The following is a 25160-nucleotide window of genomic DNA, read 5'->3' as shown; positions in this document are numbered from 1 at the left end:
TGCTATATAAATGCAAATTCTTATTTTTTTGAATCCAAACTTTTCTTTTTTCTTATCATATTCTAAAAGGCCTGGGTATTTCTGGAATTACCTGTCGCTTTAAATATTCACAACAAACAAAGGTTTGTATCAGAGTAATGCATCCATCTCAAAACATGGCTTATAAATTCGTTGAGGCATTGAGTATAGCAGTTGGAACATAATGTTACAGTTATATAAGTCATTGGTGAGGCCGCACGTATTGCCCATAGTTTTGGTCACTCTGTTATTGGAAAGACATAGTTAAACTGAAATGAGTGCAAAGAAGATTTACAAGAATGGTGCCAAGACAAGTCGGCCTGAGTTATAGGGAGATATTGGCCAGGATCGAACTTTATTCCTTGGAACGTAGGAGAATGAGGGGTGACCTTATTGAGGTGCATAAAATCATGAGGGGCATAGATAGGATGATTGCAGAGTCTTTTTTTTTCAGGGATGGGGAATTGAAAACTAAAAGCAATTCCAAGGTTTAAGGTGAGAGGGGAAAGATTTAAGAAGGACCTGAGGGGCAACTTCTTCATGCAGCGAGTGCTTAGATGGAATCGGTTGCCAGAGAAAGTGGTCAAGACAGGTACAAAGTAACATCTAAAAAAAGCATGTAGATAGGTACATGGATGGGAAGGGTTTAAAGGGATATGGACCAAATGTTGGCAACTGGGACTGGCTGAGTAGGCACCATGGTTAACATGGACCAATTTTGTGCAATGGGCCTGATTCCATGCTGTGATACTCTGTGACTCTATGACTCTAAATCTGGTGAGCTGACAAAACTGAATTTGACCTTTATTCAAATGCATGACTGCATTGTGAGTATTAAGAATGTAGTGGAGTGTGGAGTTAGATCCTCTCAAAATCTGTGTACAGTTTTGATTGCCCTGCTCGAAGAAGGATATTATTAAATTGGAGAAGAGATTTACAAGGATGTTACTGGAACTGGAAACTTTGCATTATAAGGAGATGCTGGATAGACAGAGATGTTTTTTCACTGGAGCATTGGAGGCTGAAGGGTGACCGAGCACAGGTTTATAAAATCATTAAGGGAATAGATAAGGTGAATAGCCAAGGTATTTTCTCTAGGATATACAGTTCAAAACTAGGCCACATAGGTTTAAAATGAGAGATGAAAGCTTTTAAATTTCCAGAAAGTGTTCAACAAGGTGCTGTACAAAAGGCTGATGCATAGCATTACGAGTAATGTATTAGCATGGATACAGAACTAGTTACCTAACAGAAAGCAAAGAGTGGGGATAAATGGGTATTTTTCTGGTTGGAGATCAATAGCTAGTTGTGTGCCTCAGGGATCAGCATTGGGATCACAACTGCTCATACCTGACACAGAGGATTTGGGTTTGGGGACCAAATGTAGTGTGTCAAAGTTCACAGATAACACGAAGGTGAGTGCTGGAACAAAGTGTGTAGAGGGCACTGAAAGTCCACAAAGGGATACAGGTAGGTTAAATTAGTGGGCAAGGGTCTGGCAGATGGAGATAATAAAGCTGAGTTCTTCCATTTTGGGAGGAATAACAAGAAAATGGGCTACTATTTAAATGGTGAAAAATTGCAACATGCTGCTGTGTAGAGGAACCTGGGTGTCCTTGTGAATGAATCACAAAAGATTGCTTTGCAGGTGCAACAGGTAATTAAGGCGGCAAATGGAATATTGCCCTTAATTGCTAGAGGGGTGGAGTTTAAAAACAAGGAGGTTATGTTGCAGCTGGTGAGGCCACACCTGGAGTACTGTGCACAGTTTTGGTCTCCTTATTTGAGAAATGGTGTACTGGCACTGAGGAACTTCATTAGGTTTATTCTGGAGTTGAGTAGGTTGGGTCATGATGAGAGATTGAGTAGAATGGTATTATACTCATCTGAATTTAGAAGAATGAGGGAGGATCTTACAGAAACATGTATGATGGGAATTGATAAGATAGAGGATGAGTCCATGATCTTATTGAATGGTATGGCAGGTTCGAGAGGTCAGATAGTCTATCCTGGCTCCTATTTCTTATGTTCTTGTGTTCTTAAAAGGAAACTGAGGGGCAACTTTTTCACACAGAGGGTACTTCATATGTGAATTGACCTGTCAGAGGAAGTGGTAGATGCAGTACAGTTACAACATTTAAAAGACATTTGGATGGTACATGAATAGGAAAGGTTTAGAGGGATAGGAGCTAAACAGAGGCAAATGGAATTAGTTTATTTTGGGAACTTGGTCAGCATGGACCTATGTTTCTATATGATTTTATGACTATGTGAACAGTATTTCTAGGCTGTGGTTTCACAGGCTTTAACAGCCTTTTATAGATGTCAGATAATGAAGGTCTCTCAGCAGGCTGTTTGGTGGTGGAGGCCATAGCAGAATATCTTGTTCCTAAACACACTGAAAATGTACATCCAAGTACTTTCCAGCAAGCATGCTCAGTACAAATCATGTGTATAGGTCCAAGCTAATTGCTTTCCCTCCCTGGCCCAAAGGTTATTGTGGGCACTTGTTCTGCCCTGAGGTGAACTGACTCCGGTCATCCATGTGACACTTGGTTTACAATCCAAATAAAGTTGGGGGTGCTTGTGGTAAGTGAGAGTATCCCTACCTCTGAGCCATTTTCAAGCCTCATTCTATTCTAGAGGTGTGGAAAAACACTTCTGGATGGGTTGATTTGGAAAATATCTATAATCTAGATGAGTATGGCCTTGATTTATCTGTTGTAATCAACCCTATCCAGGAATAGAAAGAACACTTAATTTCAAAATGCTAATGTATTTGACAATGCCCTGTACTTGCAGAAATGTTAAAGACATAAAACGTTTGCATTAGATGCTCTTAATTAACTTTCACCTCTATATTAGAATAAATTACTGCTGAAGTGTTTCTTCTTTAATGCCACCAATTAAATTACTCTATTGTTTGACCTGCCTGTGGTTACTTCTTAATTGAGTTGGGTTTACTAATTGATTCAAAGTGCCTTAAAGGGAACCTTTCCAGAAACCGGTGATAGGTTCTCCTGAGATGGTAAATATTGCTTCTTCATACAATTTCTAAATTGTAACATGGTTGTGAATGTTTAAAATAGACATAATTAGCACCAGTCAAATTCAACAATTTTACATTATGATCATTGATTCTTGTAGCATCGCCATTCCCAGGAGTCAAGGACCACGTGTGGTGCATGCAGAATTGTTTAGTTTTCACTTTTGTGCTATTTAGATCAACCAAGATAATTAGGGCTAAGTAGGCATCCCATAATTCATTTTTCCATGTTTCAGTACTTCAACAGTCTCAAAATCCTTCTCACCATTGGCATTCTGATTCCCATTATCTATCTTTCAGCAGTTCTGCATAATGGGCCCTGCCTTCACTTTACCACAAATATGAACGTTAACATGCAATTTCCAAATAAAAGCCTATCCAACTATTCCGTCTGTTAGTAGGAATACTTAAGAGTTACCCTTGTGCAACACTGTCTTATGTTCTGATTCACCTTTCCTGTTGTTCTTCACCAGTGTTTCCCCATTGGTTCTAGCTTGAGATGTGGAAGGTTATTGAGTTTGAACTAAGAACACTTCAGATGAGCGTGGTGGGAAATCTCATCAACTCTAGGATTTTGAGGGTCCAGCGTCCTCTGAAGGAGGAGCCAATGGAGTCTGGCCCAGCTGCCTCTGAAGCAATAACATGGGCACTATTGTAGTCGGTCACAAGGTTACAAGCATGTAACAATCCTGTGAGACGACAACAGTTACACTGTGGTAGTTTTGAAAGGGTTAACATTGGAGACTTCATCCAATTCCATTTAATTTAAATATAACATGGAGGTGCCAGTGCTGTATGGGGGTGAACAAAGTCAGAAGTCATACAATGCCAGGTGAGAATCCAATAGATTTATTGAAATCCCGAGCTGTCGGACTGCTGCTCCTTCATCAGGTGATGTGGAGGGAAGTGTACAGGCACAGAATATATAGATTAGATTCACGACAGTGTGGAAACAGGCCCTTTGGCCCAACCAGTCCACAGCAATCCTCCAAAGGGTGACCCTCCCAGACACATTTCCCTCTGACTAATGTACCTAACACTATGGGCAATTTAGCATAGCCAATTCACCTGACCTACACATCCTTGGATTGTGGGAGGAAGCCCATACAGACATAGGGAGAATGTGCAAACTCCACACAGACAGTCCCCTGAGGCTGGAATCAAACCTGGACCTTAGTGCTATGAGGCAGCAGTGCGAACCTCTGCGCCACCGTGCGGAGAGATGAAGAAATTAAGGTGTCAATAGATAAGTACTAATAGGATGAGTGGAGTGTCAACAGGCTGAATAACAAGACTTTGCAGGTGATCAAAAGTGTCAAATGGTGCGAACAAACAGCTGAATAACCAGTGAGGGGATGACCTATAAACCGATTAATTAAGGCAGAGGTAATTACAAAAAAAAACGGAAACCATCTTATTTTGGAGTATAATCTGGTGTCGTGTGACTTCTGACAATCTTATGACATCATAAGGAAAGTCAGAATATCTTAGGATCTCAAAGAGGACAGATGTGCTACCCTATGGCTTTAAATTGCCTTAACAGTGATGTCTAAGTTACTAATCTGACTTGTACTTGCTTGCTGTCATGCAATAAACTGCATCTTGTTTAAGACCAGAGCCTCTTCTCATTAAGGCTCACTAGCAGCATTCCTCTGCCTCTGTAAACCAAGTAGACACTTGGATCCAGTCAAGGAAAAGTGATGATGGGATACGTACAATAGCATCTTCAATGGAGCCCAGGCTACTTTTTTGTGGTTATCAATTATTGTTTCTGTAGTGCAGGAGTGTTGTGACATTTTGGATGCCCTTGTAGCTCTGGCACCCAGAGCCAATAGGGCAGCTGCCCGAATTTTCATGGCATCAGTGCGAGTAGAAATATATCTCCTGGTGGATACCACTGTCATGTTTGTTCATCTGACATTGGATACATGATCAAACCGCACTTTGAATTGTGTTTCCTTTGCTCGGAGTCATTGACACAACTTGCTTGCAGGTGATACTTCCTTATCAACCTTCTTCAGTAGCCTGGGCAAGAAAAGTCAACATCTGAAACCTTTCCAAAAAACAAATATGGCACTGGTGAGTTGCCAACTCAGGAGGAATATTCCCCCACCTCAGTTCCAGAACTAGTGTGCCTATTGATTCAATGCAAGAAAACTCCTTATCTACACAAACTACAACGTACCTGTGGTGCTAGGCTTTAAGTTGATGGTTGCTAGGGTCGGATTGAGTGACATTGCATCTTCAGAATCCTAGCCTAAATTTTGGGTAGTGTCACAGAGCAGCTAAAAAAAAAAAGAGAGCAACAGGCATTACCTCCCAGTGTAAAGAGGAAGTACTTACTGCAGGCAGCTGCAGCTTGTCATACAGAAAATGTACAATGTGAAGTGGAAGTAAGAAGACCTAACAAGAGAATAAAGTATTCCTGTACCATAATGTTCCCTCAGTATTACCCTGAGGTCAGTTTTATTTGCATTCTCCACTGGTCATGGTCTTCTACTACAAGTTGCCCACAACCTTCGGGAGAGAACCCAGAATTTTGAGTAGTGAGGTGGTATTTGTGGTGGTAGAGACTTGAATAGAGACTGAGACCTGTTCTCACCTTGGTAACTTGACTTTATCAATGAACTTTCTTTAACTTTGTAGCTATATCCTGGGGGCTAAACCCCTGGTATTCATCCATGTGCTACTTAGTATCCCCCAACTCACCCAGATGAGCATGCATCCAATGTAAAGCATGTGTAGATCCACGTCAAAGTGATGACTATAAGCTGTCAGCACCAATTTTCTGAGTTTCTGGGACCATATGAATAGACCTGTGCAGCATACTTTTCAGGCTTACCTTCAGGCATTATCAAATTTCCAAAACATCTTATTGGTGCATATGTAAAAGGTGCATGTAGTTTTCTTTTGTGCCACTCATTGATTATGATCTTATTTTTAGTACTTGTGATGTATGTTCTCTGTTGTTTGAGAGCATTGTTTCCAGAATCCCTCTCTCACTCCTGTTCTGTGTGATGTTAGCAAATCATGTTTCAAACATGAAGAGGCTGAGAGATTAAAATGTCAAACTGCAGAGTACAGGCTCCATTAAGATTGTAGCATTTTACTAATTGATTAATATCAAAAGTAAGGATAGTTTCTGCCCTGGCCAATTTCATGTATATAAAAAAAAAGGTGCAAAGAAAATAAATAAAAACAATGAACCCGCAGCCACTGAGACATTTTCTGAGAGTTGCTAAGCAACAGAATATAGAACCAATGTTGTTAAGGTAGCAGGTTGCTTTTGCTGAGGATGTTGCATTGAAGTATGCCTCAACGATTTGAAACCTGAATCTGGGATCATGATGCCCTGCAGATCAGTGACAACTTATAACATTGTGTATATTGTGCAGTATCTATAATTCTTTGGAGTCTGAGATTATGTGATTTGGGTTTACTTTTGATCAAGTTGTCCATGTAAAGTGCAAAATTATTTTGTAAATGATAAAACATTAAGACGTCAAAATCATGATATTCACTAGAAAGGTACATGCTCTCCAAATTAATGCAAAACTTTTCTTCTGACTGACTTAATATTTAATCAAATACAGAGAGAATGCTAACCTTGTGGTTTACCCACTGCTCTTCCTCAAAGTGAGTCATAAAATCTTGTGCTCTGAAAATTAAATTTATATGTAATTAATACTAAACTTCTAACACCCAGTAAAATAAAATCTGCATTTGGAAAGAATGCAGAGTCTGTGTCTAATATGGATGACAGGAATACTTCCTTAAATTCAGATAACCTTTAGTAAATGTTAATATATTCAGGTGTTGGGACATGTGGCAGCGAGCCTTTTGTACAGCCATTTTTGTAAATTATACAATGCCTAGCAGTGCAGAACATCTTTCAGTGTCAAATTCTAACACCCATATATTCCATCGATTGTCATCCTGTATGCAGTTTCTATACTCAAATGTCATGCACAATCTAAACCAACAGTCAAACCTCTGATTGAATAATCATTTCTGATATCAAATTCACAGCAGAAATTATGAATTCTCAGGTTTTTTTTCCTGTTTTATTTCTGTCTATAGCATTTCAATATATGCTTACTCAGTACATTACCATTCAAGTGTTTGAGGGTAAATGGCACATCTTGTCTGTAATCTGTTTGTTTATAAATAGAAAATTTATACTAACATTTGGCTTTGTTGTAACCTGGGGTTAGATGTTTCTGATGTGAGAATAATTTTGGCAAGCTGTATGCCTCTTATTATTAGTATTAGGTATTGTGTTCTTTCAAATAAGAAATGGTTTGATGAAATCATATTTCTATTAATTGTTCTGCAGAATATGGAGCACAACGAGTTTGGGGATTTCTGACAATTGTCACAGAAAGTTGTCATGACATTCTACTCAGACTTGACTTTGGTTTTAGGGATTGTTCATAGAAATGACAGCTTCTTTTTATTTACTGTCTTTATGTAAAAATATCAAAGGCATTTAAATTTAACTAGCTTCTGAAAGACGACTCAAAGAATAAAAGATTAGGACACATGACCATAAGCTTTGTCAAAAAAGTAGAATTTAAGGAAAGTGTTCCATGAGGACATAAAGGTGGACAGGTAAGGGAATTGAGGAAGGAATTCCAGAGGTGGCTGAAGGCACACAGACAAATAGGTGAAAGGAGGGAGAGGTACAAAGAATTTATGATAGGGATCATATACAAGTTCAGAAGTCATGTAGGGATTTTACATTGTGAAAAAAAGACTTCAGTCATATTCAGCCTATCCAAAAAGAGACAGTGCACAACTAGATCTAGTAATTGATAATGAACTAGTCCAGGTAAGAGAAGGGAAGAGAGAGGAAAAGGAGAGAGGCTTTCTGCATGGAGCCAGAGGAAGGGGGTGAGGTCCTTAATGAGTACTTCTCATCAGTATTCACGAAGTAGAAGGACATGGATGGTGGTGAGACTTAAGAATGGGTACATTGATATTCTTGGACATGTCAATACTAAAAGTGAGGTGTTGGGTGTCTTGAAAATATTAAGGTAGATAAGTCCGCAGGACTGATAGGGTCTCTACCAGAATACTGAAGGAGGCAAGGGAGGAAATTGTTCGAGTCTTAACAGTGATCTTCGTATCCTCTTCAGCCACAGGTGAGGTCCCAGAAGACTGGAGAATAGCTAATATTGCACCCTTGATTAAGAAGGGCAACAGGGATAATCCACAAAATTATATGCTGGTGTGCCTCACATCAATCATAAGGAAATTATTAGAGAAGTTTCTTAGACACAGAATTTACTCGCAGTTGGAGAAGAATGGCCTTATCAGGGATAATCAATGTGGCTTAATGCTGGGGAGATCTTGCCTCGCAAGCTTGATTGAATTTTTTGTGTTGGATACAAATTTGGCTTGGTCATAGGAGACAGAGGGAAATATAGAGGGGTGTTTTTCTGACTGGAGGTTTGTGACAAGTGGTGTTCCACAGGATCAGTACTTGGAACATATGTACATATACATATACATATATTTTGATTTGGATGAAAATGTAGATCATCCGATTAATAAGTTTGAGGATGACACAAAAATTGGTGGAGTTAGAGTTAGTGAGGAACGTTATCAAAAGATACAGCAGAATGTAGAAAAGTTGGAAAATTGGACAGGGAAACGGCAGATGGAGATTAATCCGGACAAATGTGAGGTGTTGCACTTTGGGAGGTTAAATTTAACAGGAAAGTGTACAATAAATAGCATCCTTTGGAGTAGTGAAATATACAGGGATCTTGAGCTGCATGTCCATAGCTCCCTGAAGGTGGCAATGCAAGTAGATAAGGTGGTAAAGAAGGTGGGCAGCAGGCCTCACTTCATCAGCTGGTGAATTGAGTATAAAAGTTGGCAAGTCATGTTGCAGCTGTATAAGACTCTAGTTAGGATATATTTAGAGTATGTGTGCATTTCTTTTTATGACACTATATGAAGGATGTGGAGGCTTTCGAGAGAGGGCAGAAGAGCTTCACCAGGATGCTTCCAGGATTGGGCTGTATTAGCTATGTGGAGAGGTTGGACAAACTTGGATTATTTTCACCAGAATGTCAGAGGCTGAGGGCCAACTTAATAGAAGTATATAAAATGACGAAGGGCATGGATACGGTGGATAGTCAGAGTCTTTTTTCCCCCCAAGGTGGAGATGTCAAATATTAGGGGGCATAGGTTTAAGGTGAGAGGGGAGAAAAGTTTAAAGGAAATGGAGGATTGTTTTTGCACAGTGGGTGGTATTTTATCTGGAATATGCCGAGTGGAGGAGGTAGAGTAGATATGTTCGCAATATTTAAGAGGCAGGGAATAGAGGGATACAGACTGTATGCAGACTGATGTGATTAGCTCAGAAAACCATCATGGTGGCACAGACATGATGGGCCGAAGGACCTATTCCTATGTTGTGCTGTTCTATGTTCTATGCATCTGTGGGAATCTATGGGAGTAGCAAGATAATAGTGATCAAAACATATTAGCATTCTAAGTATAACCTAAGGAGGAATTAAGTAAGATGAAGTAATGAATTGGAAAAACAGTTAATTTTAAGAAAATAAGAATAGAACTAAAAAAACAACTGATGAGATAGCTGCCTGCTATGTAGGACTCTATGATGTAAGGAAAATAAATGTAAGGAGTAGTTTCATCATATTTACAAAGACAGCAAATTAATCAATGGACACTTCAAATTTTATTTAATCATAGAATGGACCTTGAGGTTTGCCCAAAATGGATATTGGATAAATTGCCTTGGGAAGTGTAAGGGTATATGGAATCGGTTTGATGGTGCATGGATTGGCATTATCACATATTAGGGGTTATAAGACATGAGGTGGCATGAGGCAGCATGGGCTGGTATGAATAGGACATTGGGAGTGAGTCAGTGGATCTGGGGGTGAAAAGGGTAAAAGCTGCAAGGGCTTTTCCTCATAGATGCAACAATGCATGGAGCAATGAGTTTGGCCTTTTGTCCAATCGCTTCCACACCTAACAGTCCCTAAAGTGTTTCTAATGGTGGTGGCCATGATGTTGATTAAACACAAACACACAGGAATGGAAATTCCAGTGTAATTTCTCATAGGTGGAGATGTAGGGCCTGAAATGGTTCCAATGGACTAAGAACTCAGATCATATACTCAGACCAGTATCTTGACAATAAGGGAGAAGCTGATAAAAAGAAATCCAATAAAAAAATAGTTAAGTCATGAGTGAAAACAACACTGTTGGGTTTCCAAAGGAAAACTTCAAAACTAAATTAACATGGAACGTTTAAGAAATGATTCCAGAGATACAAAGCTAACAAATAAAAACCTGTGTCTGTATAGAGCCACTAAAGAATAAATATAATAAGACTGCAGAGACTAAACATGAGATGGCAACTATAATAATTGTAAACAAGGCCAGCCTCATAGAATGAGTTTCTGATTGAACCAGATTAACAGCCCCAATCAGGGAGCCCTGGCTGACAGATATAAACAGAAGTGTCAGACATTCTGTTCACTCTGCGAGCTAGCTCTGAGGAAGCTAGACGAGTATCAAGCACTGTGCATGTGTAAATAAATGATGATTTGGTGATGGAATACTGGCCTCTGTGGAGTTATTTTTTAAAAAAATTAAACACTTAATTCGTTTGATTATTTATCAGAAAATTTAATATGGTGAACAGGAGACATCAAAATAATATAAATGCAGTTAAGTTAAACACAGGGACTAAGTGATAAATTGCCCATACCTGGATGTCACATTAAAAAGGTAAGGGAAAATATAACAGACATTTTGATTTGTGGAAGTTCTTTCATTGGCAAGGATTGTGTTAACTGCTTATCTATACTGACCTTGAGAAAGTGGAGATCGACCATCATCTTGAAGTGTTATTGTCTATCTGGTGCAGGTAGACTCTCAGTGCTGTTAGGAAGGGAGGTCCCGGATGTCGGCCTCGAAGCACCAAAATAGCCCAAGTCAGCATATTGTGTGATTTGGAGGGTAAACTTGAAGGCAATGATTTCCCAATATATCTGTTGGCCTTTACTTTCTATGTGGTAGCTGTTAAAAGTCAGAGAAGTGTTATTAAAGGAACCTTAGTGAGTTGCTGCGGCACATCTTGTATGTGATAGGCACTGCTGCCACCATGAATGGGTGATGGACAGAGTGACTAAAGTGGTTGATGGGATGCCAATCAAGCACACTTCTTTATCCTGAAGTGTTGTTGGAGCTGCCCTAATTCAAGCAAATGGGCAATATTCCATTACACTTCTGAATTGTGCCTTGTAGATGGTGGACTCAAAACGGGCAGCTAGGAGGTGAGTTACTTGCCATAGAATTTATAGGCTCAGTGGATTCACAAATGAGGCTGAACATTATTCTGTCATCAGTGAATATGCCCAGTCCTGACCTTATCATGGAAGGAAGGTGATTGATGAAGCAATTAGACCCAGGACATCACCCTGAGCAACTCCTGCAATGATGTTCCAGGGGTGAGGTGATCAGCCTCCAAAAACCACAACCATATTGCTTGTCTATGTATCAAAATATATTTGTAAAGGGATTACTGATAGAGGACCGATAGATAGCTACTGTGATTACAATTTGAAAAAGGGACAAAATTAAGTTCAGGGATCTATAAAATAAGTATATTAAAAAGGCAAACTCATTGTCATATAGAAGTAGGCATTAGAGAGAGATGGCTGGTGGTGGTTTGACCTGTGGGTCACCGTGACGCAGGTAAAGGGACAGATGGGGACTCCTGCATGGCAAGCTCAGTGGGTACAGGAATTAAACCTTTCACAGTAACACAACATTACACTGCAAACCAGCCATCCAACCAAGTGAGCTAACAACCTGACCACCTGTAGGTAGCATAATCAAAATAATGCATTATCAAAGATGTAATAGAAAAAAATGTCCAGATTCTGGAATTATCATGAAGAATAGTCAGTAAGGATTCAAACAGGAAAAGTCATACTTTCCCAATCTTTTTGAGTTCATTCAAATAAAGGAAATTGGAGGTAAGGGTAAAACACTAGACAGTATGGGCCAATCCTTCCAGTTTGTAAATAATTGGAGAAGAGATGTTTGCCCCAAGTTATACATTGGTATCTTCAGAAGTTCTTATGCCAATAATTGGATGGGAATTGTTTAACTCCACGCCCCCTCCCCCAGTCCTTGGGAACATGCCTGGGCAGGATTCACTCTCACGCTGAGCCAAGGCAACACCATGAGCCGCTGAGAGACAATGCTGGAACCTACCGTGACAGAGGTGAGCACCAAGAGGGGGAAAAGAGGGAACATAGAGATAAAAGTAGTAACAAAGAGAAGGAAATGGGAAATAAACAGTACGGAGTGGAGGTCTTCCTGATAGGTAGTTATCAGATTGACAAACAGTGGGAAGTGATGTTCTGTAAAGTTTGGTATTAAGCCACTTTTCACTATTTCTACCAATAATTTGGAAGCTGAAATCAGAAATAGAATTTCAACACTTATTGATGGCACAAAATTAAGGAATACAGTGAATACAAAAATGAATTGTAGTAAAATTAAGTTATTAATACATTTGTGAAATGACTATCCAATTTACAAATTAACATCCATTTAAATATGAGGTCATAGAACATAGAACAGTACAACACAGTACAAGTCCTTCGGTCCACGATGTTGTGCCAAGCATTGATCTTAATCGAAGATCAATCTAACCTACACACTCCCTCGTCAGGTGCACACCCCCCACCAACCTAACCTCCACTCCCAGCACCTTCCCCTGCAACCGCAAGAAATGCAAAACTGCTCCCACACCTCCCTCCTCACTTCCCTCCAAGGCCCCAAGGGATCCTTCCATATCCATCACAAATTCACCTGCACCTCCACACACATTATTTACTGCATCCGCTGCACCCGATGTGGCCTCCTCTACATTGGGGAGACAGGCTGCCTACTTGCGGAACATTTCAGAGAACACTTCTGGGACACCCCCACCAACCAACCCAACCACCCTGTGGCTGAACACTAACTCCCCCTCCCACTCCGCCAAGGACATGCAGGTCTTTGGCCTCCTCCATTGCCAGACCGTGGCAACACGATGCCTGGAGGAAGACCGCCTCATCTTCCGCCTAGGAACCCTACAACCACAAGGAATGAATGCAGATTACTCCAACTTCCTCATTTCCCCTCCCCTCACCTTATCTCAATCCCAACCTTCGGACTCAGCACCGCCTTCTTGACCTGCAATCTTCTTCCCGACCTCTCCGTCCCCACCCCCTCTCTGGTCTATCACCCTCACCTTAACTTCCTTCCACCTATCGTATTCCCAACACCCCTCCCCCAAGTCCCTCCTCCCTACCTTTTATCTTAGCCTGCTTGACACACCGTCCTCATTCTTGAAGGGCTTATGCCCGAAATGTCGATTCTCCTGCTCCTTGGATGCTGCCTGACCTGCTGCACTTTTCCAGCAACACATTTTTCCAGCTCTAACCTACACACCCCTCAATTTACTGCCGGGGTATTAATGTGCTTGTCCAGCAGTCACTTAAATGTCCTTAATGTCTCAGACTCTACTGCCACCGCTAGCAGTGCATTCCACACATCCGCCACTCTCTGCGTAAAGAATCTACCTTTGACATTTCCCTTATTCCTTCCTCCTATCACCTTAAAATTATGACCCCTCGTGACAGCCATTTCTGCCATGGGGAAAAGACTGTGGCTCTCTACTCTATCTATGCTTCTCATTACTTTGTACACGTCTATCAAGTCACCTCTCTTCCTTCTTCTCTCCAGTGTGAAAAGCCTGAGCTCATTCAACCTCTCTTCTTAAGACAAGCCCTCCGATCCAGGCAGCATCCTGGTAAATCTCCTCTGCACCCTCTCTAAAGCATCAACATTATAGCAACAATGAGGCAACCAGAACTAGACGCAATATTCCAATAAACCCTGGTCTAACCAGGGTTTTATAGAGCTGCAGCAAAACCTTGTGGCTCTTCAACTCGATCCCTCTGTTAATGAAAGTCAAAACACCATACGCCTTCTTAACAACCTTATCAACTTGGAGGGCAATTTTGAAGGATCTATGTACATGGACCCCAAGATCCCGCTATTCCTCTACACTGCCAAGAATCCTTTCTTTAAGCCTGTATTCAGCATTCAAATTCAACCTTCCAAAATGAATCGCTTCACTTTTTCCAGATTGAACTCTATCTGCCACTTCTCAGCCCAACACTGCATCCTGTTAATGTCTTGTTGTATCCTGCTACAACCCTTGACACTGTCCACACATCACCGACCTTTGTGTTCTTGGCAAACGTACTAACCCATCCTTCCACTTCTTCATCCAATTTATTTATAAAAACTACAAAGAGCAGAGGTCCAAGAACAGGTAATGTATTTTGGTAAGGGGTCCACCTTGAAAAATAATGTCTAAATGGGATTGAAAAACAGAGTGATCAGGAGTTCAGATACTCAGATTATGAACAGTAGGGATATGATTTAATAGAGTTGAAAGAAAAGCAAACAACATTATGTATTGGTATTCATTTCTCAAGAGATAAAATTACAAAAGCAATCAAATTATGATTAACTTGAAGGATCTTAGCAGGCCATATTTGGAGCAATTCAAACAGTTCTAATTTCCATTATGCAAAATGAAAACAGAGACATGAGGACACATTGATGAGAGTCAATGATGTTGGGTGTGAGGAGTTGTCATGATAATGGGTAAGAATCCTGAAGTACTGTGGACATCCTTAATTAGAATTCTAATCTTTTTTGGCTGGTGTAGCCAGAAACAATAGTGATGTAAATGACTGAAAGGAGAGAGAAGAAGAAAAAAAGGGAGGAGGGGTGGAGAGAAAGCAGTAGACATTTCACACCTGCAGATGCAAAAGGAATTTCAAATGAAAGCCCTTCAAAGAAGATAAAAGGCAAGTCAAAACAGACTCCGATACCTGTGCACGGTCAGACTGAGTGATGTCTCTGAGGGTGAGGCAACACAGAGAAGATAGTGCTATCTGCTTTGACTTTTTTTTCCCCCTGCCTGGTTTTCAGTCAAATGGCATTGATATGCACTATGATCTCTGCCCAGGCTGTACAAGTCTGATGAGAAGGTAACTTGGTGTGGTAACCCAGGCAGAAGGTGTCCTTTCCAATGCTGAGCCCATCCAGCAACTGTAAGGCAGCATTGATGAACCTAGGAGACAGACTGGACTTTTTAGGAGACGTCTCCAGAGTTCTCGGCTGAGGGGAAGTCCCTGGCTTACCTGCTGGCCTTTAAATGTTGCAGCAGACCTTTGACTACAGAGGTCCTGGCAATGGTGGTGGACAATGACATCCCCAAAACAGACATTTTATATCCTTGTTACCCTCAGTGTTTTTTTAGGATAACAGGTAGCAGATTTAAAACAGAGATGAGAAATCACTGCTCTCAAAAGGGGTTGTGAGCCTGCAAAATTCACCTCTCCGGAGTACAGTGGACACTGGGACATTGAGTAAATTTAAGGAGGAGATAGATGGATTTCTAATTAGTAACAGTTATGGAGAGTGGGCAGGAAAGTGGAGTTGAGGCTGAGATGAAATCAGCCATGTTCATATTAAATGGCGAAGCAGGCTCCAGGCACTGAAATACCTACTTCAGCTCCTAGTTTTTATTTTCTTACATTTTTATATTCCTGATGACAAGTGTGTGATCATGTGAGATAACTCACCTCAGGCCAGAGCACATCTGAAGCATGGATTCCATACTTCCACTTGAAAGTAGAAAGTCTCAGCTTACTTCTTTACCTGCATGTGTTGTGCTGTCATTTAAATTAGAAAGCAGCCATTTTACACAGGACAAATAGCATTATACGTTTTGAATCAAAACTCTGCAGATTTATTATGTCGCAGTCCACTTAATTAGTAATTTTTGGTTCTACAGTCAATTAATGGGAGACAAAAACAGGAATTGCTGGAAATGCTCAGCAAGTCTGGCAGCATTTGTGGAGAGAAATCAGACCTAACATTTCACATCGAGTGACCCTTCCTGGTCTTTGATTTCCAGCACTCAAAGTTCTTTCGGTTTTTATGTAGATTATTAGGAAATTCATTAGCTTTTATACATTATTGACAGTGATGTGGTGTGATGGAATAATTTTTTTGAAAATAGCTTATTTTTGTTATCATCTATCTCTAAATGATTTATTCTACAAATGGTCTGGTTCTGAACTGGAACTGCCAGACTTGATTTCTGGTCTTGAACGGCTAGCTGTGCAGAGAAGTGAGCAGCAACTAGTCCCTTGACTTAAGGTGAAAGCTTTTTTTTTGCCTCTAATCAATCAATCTGCCTAAGGGTGTTATGATGTTCGTCCACTTGAACCTGGGCCTTCCTAGCTCAGGTATAGGGCCATTACCACTGTACCACAAGAAAATTAGGCAGAGATGTTATTGAGCAGTATGCTCACCATGAACAAAAAGCCTGAAATATTCCTGCTTTGTCTCAGAGGAAGAATTGCTACATGAGAGAGATATCAGAATGTTGATGACACCAATTCAACCGCATCAGCAACTTTAGAAACAGATACTAAAAACCTCTAACAGAATCCCTAAAGTGTGGAAGCAGGCCACTTTGCTGATCAAACCCACACCACCCCTCTGAAAAGTATTCCACCCAGACCCAGACCCAGACCCACACCCCCTACCCTATCCCTTCATTTCCTACAGCTAGTCCACCTAGCCTGCACAGTATGGCAACTTAGCATGGTCAATCCACCTAACTTGCAGATCTTTGGACTATTGGAGGAAACAGGAGTACCTGGAGGAAACCCTCAGACAGGGGAGAACGTGCAAACGCCACACAACAGCCACCCGAAGATGGAATCGAAGCTGGGTCCCTGGTGTTGAGAGACAACAGGGTTAACCAATCCTGGTTTCATGCCTTAGCCTTCTTTCATACTAAGACTTGATCAGCTACATGTGCATTATTAGTGAATATTATATTTTTTCCACGCAAATTCTATTCTAACCCAATCTGCAACATATAAAAGGACATTCAGAAATTCCAATTCTTAAAGCTGCTTCTCTGTAGGTCTAATATGTTAAATAGCAGTGTACATCATGTTGTCATAGAAACATCATGATTCATGCCGAACGTTTCTGCACATGCTGGGAATAGTAGAATTATGGTTCTTAACTGTATTATTAGGTAACATTTGTACTGGGTTCCTGAAGCTTTTTATGAATAGAATCAAAATTTAGAATTAGACATGTCATCTTTTAAAAAAAAACTTGTTTACTGAATTTTAAGGAAGTAGGAGATTTCTATATGTTTGGTGTCAAGTAGATTACTACTTTTTAACCTCCGGGACCTGGGTTTGAACCCAGCTCAAACAAATTGAATAAAACAATCTTTCATTTCTGTCAGCTGTCAGGACTCTGAGCCTTCACATCTGCACTTGGTTTCTACTGGTATGACTCTAACAGATTTTCTCATTATTCAGAAATAATTGTCTCTAAATTGGCAAAACTCACACAGTAAACCGGTATCTGGGTACTGGCTTGATAAATTGAGCTGCTTTTATATTTATTTGGTCTGTCCCAGCATTTGTGCCAGTAGAAATAGGCCTGTGCTTGCCAACATTTTTAGTTTATAGTCTTTACAAGGAGAGAAAGTTCACTTGTCTGGTGTGCTGAATAAGGCACTTTCATAACTTTCTTTCTGTAATCACTTTACCAGACCTCATTCTCCGAACTAATCACTTTCTAGTTTGACTCCATCCTTGCTTCACATCGGAATAGGTTTTAAATATTGCTGATCAACCAAAGGGCCAAGGCCAAAAGCCATTAATTTATAGAATCCCTACAGTGTGGAAACAGGCTCTTCAGCCCAACATGTCCACACCGACCCTCTGAAGAGTATCCCACTCAAACCCATTTCCCTAACCTACCTTATTACTCTACATTTACCCTTGACTAATGCACCTAACCTACACATCCCTGAATACTATGGGCAATATAGTATGACCAATTCACCTAACCTGCACATCTTTGGATTGTGGGTAGAAACCAGAGCACTTGGAGGAAACCCACGCAGACATGGCGAGAACATGCAAACTCCACACGAAGAGTCGGCCGAGGCTGGAATCAAACCCAGGTCCATAGCACTGAGAGGCAGCATTGCTAACCACTCAGCCAACATGTCACCCCCACGATGAGTCAGGAAAACTTTAAGAATGATAAATGAGATTCAGCTCGTGCACTTATTCCTATTTCTGGCTCAATGCTTTCAAACACAGTCGATCCTGCAACAGTAGTTACATAGGAATTCATGGGGGCATGGAAGGGGCATGAAAAAATGAGACTGTAGCGGACAGGACGGTATAGAGAAATATAGGAAATATAGAGGGATGCTGGATGCATAGGAGAGGAATGGGGGGGCATGATAGATATGAGGAGGAATAAATTAGAAATTGGAGATGTGAGGGAGTAAGCAGGGTGCATGGGAGATGCGATGGGGCACGAAGGGAATGAGAGGTGGGGCATGAGGGAATATGAGAGACATTTTTACAACTGGCTGAATAAATGGACTTGAACCTTCTTACCTACTAGCCTTACTATCAACCCATATACGTGTCAGAGCTATAAATCTGTTGGATAACTTGACCAGTTCCAAAGTCTATACCTACCTTTTCATGAAGGAGACAGCAGAAATCGGGAAAGTTTTCAACATTGTAACCTCTTCCAATAAGAAATCTATAATTGTTTTTCAAAGACGGATCCGAGGCACTGGGTTGTTAGCAAGGCTAGTTTAAACCCTTCACCTGCACACTATCCCACAGCTTTCCTCCTTACCTCTCTTCCAAGCAACAATCTAACTGATTTTTTAAATAAATTCTTATTGATATTCTACTTTAATTTTTTTTGATAGAACTTTCCATATCTCAATCACACTGCATGCTATTTTCCAACTGTGAATTGAATTCTTTTTCAGTTATCTTAACTTTGTGCCCTCTAAGTTTAAAAAAAGCGATCAAAATAACATATTATTATTTACCCTAACAGAAAACTCAATCTTTAGGTTCTCTTCAATTGTCTCCTAACCTTCCCAAAATCAGTGAAAAAAATATCTAGTTCAGGAAGCTCCAGGGCCTGTTTGATCTAACGTGGTCGAGGAAACCCACTCCTTCACCTGACCAGAAAGGACTTTGGTGGTGAATGTGAAACATTTCATTATAGGTTGGCAACTTGTTGCAAGTTCTATTAATATGATGGATATAAGGAGAAGCTGAAGTTAGAAGTCACTCTTTCAACATCCTAAGCTGTTTTGTGCCCATATTCAAAGTGGGTGGTTCATCTCAGTATTAACATTTAAAGACTTATAAAACCTCTCCCCTTGTGATTAATTTTATTCATCCATGTAAATAATTACATTAACCATTATCCCATCTCCTCCGCAAGTTTCTGACATTATACATTTAGTTTATCAAGGGGTTTCATTATCCTTATAATACATTTTCTCTTGGAACTTGGGAGGTTAGTGACTTGCTGTGTGGATGATCATTGGCAATGAGGGCCTTCCTGACAGTCCGAATGCTGCATGTCCCTTTAAATTGGAGGGCTTTTAATCTGATGGATTACCTTTAGGACATCATCTTTTCTGCTTTAACAATTACTTCCTGTGGTAAGTGGAATGATTTGACATTGGTGACCACTCCTCAGTGGGTATGATAGACCTACATATGCCATACCTTTGATCTGTCACAAATCACCATATTTTCCAACTTAGTGTCAAGAGTTTATGTGTAAAGTAAAACAAACATTTTTCCAACCCAAACCCTTGTGAAGCAATCTCTTACCACATCCTTCTGATGTAAGAAGAATCTTTTAACCATTATCTGGTTACCTGGACAGGAACCATTTTTCCTGTCCGGGAGAAGCAGGAGTCAGAGCAGCTGTGATGTTGGGAATAGGAGGTTGCTGGGAAAGTAGGGACTTGGTATATATTTGGGCAGCTGCTATTCAAAAAAGGGCGAGAAAGTGACTCGTAGGACAATAGCGAATGCTATTGTAAGGGTAGGAGATAGGTGGTTCGGAGGTCGAAAACAAGACTCCCAGATGCTATGTTGCCTTCCAGGTGCTTGGGCCAGGGATGTCACCGATCAGCTGCAGAGCATTCTGAAAGGGGAGGATGAACAGCCAGTTGCCGTGGTGCATATAGGCACCAATGATATAAATAAAAAACGAGATGAGGTCCTGAAGCACAATTCAGGGAGCTAGGAGAAAAGTTAAAGAGGAGAACCTCAAAAGGTAATGATCACAGGATTGCTACCAGTGCCATGTGCTAGCCAGGGTAGAATTGAAAGAATAGGAAGGATGAACACCGTGGCTTGTGGGATGGTGTAGGAGGGAGTGGTTCAGATTTGTGGGACATTGGGACTGGTTCTGGGAAGGTGGGATTATTCCAAATTGGATGGTCTACACCTGAACCAAACTGGAACTAATGTCCTTGAGGGAGTTTTTGCGGCTGCTGGGGGGAGGGTTTAAACTAATGTGGCAGGGAGCTGGGAAGAGAAGACTAGTAGACAGTGAGGTGGAAACTAGAGATTGTAAGGAACAGGAACATGAAGTTAGCATTACCAAGAGGAAGAGCAGGCAGAGAGCAGATGAATGCAAAGGAACTGGTGGTCTGAAGTGCATATGTTTTAATGCAATGAGTATAGTGGGTAAGGCAGACGAATGTAGGGCTTGGGTTGGTGCCTGGGAGCATGATGATATTGCAATCACAGAGACTTAGTTGAAGGAAGGGCATGATTGGCAACTAAATGTTCCAGGATATCAATGCTTCAGACAAGGCAGGGAAGGAAATAAATGAGGGGGAGGGGTTGCATTGCTGATCACGGATGTGCTAAAGGAGGACACTATGGAGGGCTTGAGCAGTGAGGCATTATGGGTAGATCTGAGATATAAGAAGGGTGCAGTTACATTGTTGGGGCTGTACTGCAGGCCTTCCAGTGAGTGTGAGGTAGAAGAACAAAAGGTAAACAGATTATGGAAAGATGTAGAGGCAACAGGGTTGTGGTGATGGGAGATTTAATTTTCCCAACATTGACTGGGATACACTTAGTGTCAGAGGTCTGGATGGGGCAGAATTTGTAAGGAGCATCCAGGAAAGATTTTAGAGCAGTATGTCAATAGTCCAACTAGGGAAGGGGCCATATTGGACCTGGTGTTAAGGAATGAACCAGGCCAAGTGGTAGAAGTTGCATTGAGGGAATAGTGACCACAATTCTGTAAATTTTAGCGTACTCAGTCAAAGATGAGAGTGGTCCTAAGGGAAGAGTACTAAACTGACCAAGGCCAATTACATCAAAATTTGGCAGGAGCTCGGAAATGTGGATTGGGAGCAGCTATTTGAAGGGAAGTCCACATTTGATATGTGGGAGGCTTTCAAAGATAGGTTGAAGAAAGTGCAGGAGATGGGCATGTCCCTTTGAAAACAAGGGATAAGAAAGGCAAGATTCATGAACCGTGGGTGACAGGAGAAATTGTGTGACTAGCCTAGAGGAAAAAGGGAAGCGTAAGCAAGGTTCAGGCAGCTAAGAACAGAACGGGCCTTGGAGCAAAATCGGGAGAGTAGGACCAGTCTTAAATGAGGAACCAAGTGAGCTAAAAGGGGTCATCAAATAACTTTAGCGAGCAGACTTAAGGAGAATCCCAACGCTTTTTATTCATATATAAGAAGCAAGAGGGTAACTAGAGAAAGGGTTGGTCCACTGAAGGATAAGGAAGGAAGGTTATGTGTCAAACCTGAGAAAATTCTCAATGATTAATTTGCATCAGTGTTCACTGAGGAGAGGGAAATGATCAATGTCGAGATTAGAGATAGACATTTGTTTACTCTGGATCACATTGACATAAGGAGGGAGGATGTGTTGGATAGGCTAAAGGATATTAAGGACAAATCCCCAGGTCCGGATGGGGTCTATCCCAGGTTGTTGAGGGAGGCGAGAGAGGAACTAGCTGGGGCCCTGACAGATATCTTTGTGGCATCTTTAAACACAGGTAAAGTGCCGGAGGACTGGGGTGTTGCTAATGTAGTCCCCCGTTCAAGAAGAGTAGTAGGGATATTCCAGGTAACTACAGACCAGTGAGCCTGAAGTAGCTGGTGGGAAAGTTGCTGGAGAAGGTACTGAGGGATAGGATCTATTTATATTTGGAAGAGAAGGGGCTTATCAGTGATAGGCAACATAGTTTTGTGCAGGGGAGATCATGCCTTACCAACTTAATAGAGTTCTTTAAGGAAGTGACCAAGTTGACAGATGAAGGAAGGGCTGTAGATGTCTTATAAATGGACTTTAGTAAGGCATTTGATAAAGGTTCCCCATAGTAAACTAATGGAGAAAGTGAAGTCATATGGTGTGCAAGATGTTTTGGCTAAGTTGATAAAGAACTGGTTGAGCAACAGGAGACAGAGTAGTAGTTGAAGGAAGTTTCTTGAAATGGAGAAAGGTGACCAGTGGTGTTCCCCAGGGATCAGTGTTGGGGCCGTTGTTGTTTGTGATATACATAAATGATCTGGAAGAGGGCATTGGTGGTCTGATCAGTAAGTTTGCAGATGACACAAAGGTTGGTGGAGGAGCAGAAAGCATAGGGGACTGTCAAAAAAATACAGGAGAATATAGGTAGACTGGAGAGTTGGGCGGAGAAGTGGCAGATGGATTTCAATCCAGGCAAATGTGAGATGACGCATTTTGGAAGGTCTAATTCTAAGGCAAACTATACTGTAGACGGAAGAGCCTTGGGAAAAGTTGATGAGCAGAGAGCTCTGGGAGTTCAGGTCCATTGTACCCTGAAGGTGGCTGTACAGGTGGATAGAGTGGTCAAGAAGGCATATGGTATGCTTGCCTTCATTGGGCAGGGTATTGAGTAGAAGAGCTGGCAGGTCATGTTAACATTGCACAAGACTTTGGTTCAGCCGCATTTAGAATACTGTGTACAGTTCTGGTCGCCACATTAGCAATAGGATGTGGATGTATTGGAGAGGGTGCAGATATGGAAGATGCTAGCTATGAAGAGGAGGTTGAGTAGCTTAGAATTGTTTTCATTAGAAAAAAGGAGATTGAGAGAGGAATCCTGATTAAGGTCCATAAAATCATGAAGGGCATAGACGGGGTGGATAGAGATAAGTTTTTTTCCCCAGGATGAGGGATTCAATAACTGAGGTCACGCATTCAAGGTAAGATGAGAAACATTTAAGGGGGATACACATGGAAAGTACTTTACACAGAGGGTGGTAGGTGTCTGGATCGTGTTGCTAACAGAGGCAGTAGTGGCAGGCACAGTAGATTAATTTAAGGTGCATCTGGACAGCTGCATGAGTAGGTGTGGAGTAGAGGGATACTGATGTTTAGGAATTGGGCAATAGGTTTAGAAAGTGGATTTGGATTGGCTCGGGCTTGGAGGGCTGAAGGGCCTGTTCTTGGGCTGTAAATTTTCTTCGTTCTTTATCTATTTTTTCTGTGCCATCAACTATTTGTCTAACACTGCCACTAACGTTTCAATCAATTCCATGTGCTTTTAATCTTTGTCATATCTCTTTTCTGTGTTCTCTCAATTGCTTTCTGAAATTTAATTTTACAAGTCCATTTCCTTTTCTTTATTTCCTTATTTCAATAAATTGTATAAGCTTAGTTAGGACCAGCTACGACAATAGAAATGGTTCTTTCCACCCTGATAATCTCCTGTTTCTTTAATTGTTTAATAGTATCATCACAAAAGGCTAATTTTCTTAGGATTTACTTGGACAGTGTAACCTGTGGAGATTTATAATGAGTTTCCAAGTGATGTCAAGAATAAATATGCTGCGCCAATGGTGGCTCTGATTTACCACAGTCATAAAGGAATAGAAGATATGGAAGGGACTGGTACATCTTGGGTGTTTTAGAAGTGTTGCAAAGCAAATTCTGGATATTGAGGAAGCAGTTGTCTACCAGAAGCATGGGATTTACTGTTACATGTACTTGGAGTGCTTTTGCCCAATTATTTGCTAACAGTCCATATTTTTCTCCAATTCAGTATAGCGGAGGAAGTATTCTGCATTTAGCCAACTATAAGCCCAACATTCTCACATCAGGCAAGAGAGCCTGTGCAACACTGACATTACAATGTCAGAATAGAAGAAGAGCTGCAGAAAGTGCGATGAGAGAGAAAAGCCTTCTTTCTCTGCCATATTTAGAAGATATGGAAGGCACAGGGCATGGCAAGTGGTGGCAGAAACTATAAATATCAACAGAGTTGTTCACGAGAAGTGGATCCAGTGTAGGAAAAGAATACTGAACAATCTCAGCAGGATTGGAATAATAAGCATCTCTTATTACAGCAGTTGTACTTTTGGGAGTCAGTGACTGCTGGATTCAGCTTTCATTCAATTGTGAACAACACTGGAGCACTTCAGTAATTCTTCCAATAATCCAGACAAGTAATGACAGGAAGACATTTAGGAAGTAACATTATTTGACATCACAGGATAAATTCTCCATTAACTCATGCAGCCATGATAACCTCCTCTACGTTCTAACATATCTGAGATCCTGTAGCTTTCATCTGCATAGACAGAGGGGGCTTGAGAAATACAAGTGCAACTTGAGCCCAAAACTGGTTTGAGCATTGTCACTGGCTCAATAGGTTCTCCAGTTCTGATGAACAATCATGAAACTGAAACGTTGGGTTGAATTTTACAAGAAGCTGCAGTCTCCACGATCCACCTCCTCCCATTCCCACTTCCCCACTCACCTGATGTCCACCCTACAGCAACTTAACTCTGGGAAGCTGTGATCATTGCTTTAATGTGGACCTTTGCCCCTTTCTTGGGGAGAATTCTGCTTTAGACAGCTGTCAATCAATCAACATCCCAACAGCTCTGATGTCCTGGCAGCACAGCACCACTGGAGGAGAGTGCTAGGATTAAAAGCAGCTCCCATTGCTAAGGAATCCAGACCAACAGGTAAGTCACAGGGAGAGGGAGAAGAGGTTAACTGAAACTTGGCAATCTGTGTTCAAAAGGCCGGACAGGACGGTTAAGAGCATAAAGAAATGATCTTGGATTTGAGGTACCTCCAAG

Source organism: Chiloscyllium plagiosum, unplaced genomic scaffold (assembly GCF_037043375.1).
Source record: "Chiloscyllium plagiosum isolate Xiang-an unplaced genomic scaffold, Cpla_swu_hap1 HiC_scaffold_1, whole genome shotgun sequence".
In the NCBI taxonomy this organism is placed as follows: domain Eukaryota; kingdom Metazoa; phylum Chordata; class Chondrichthyes; order Orectolobiformes; family Hemiscylliidae; genus Chiloscyllium; species Chiloscyllium plagiosum.
Note: the sequence above shows the minus strand (reverse complement) of the source record.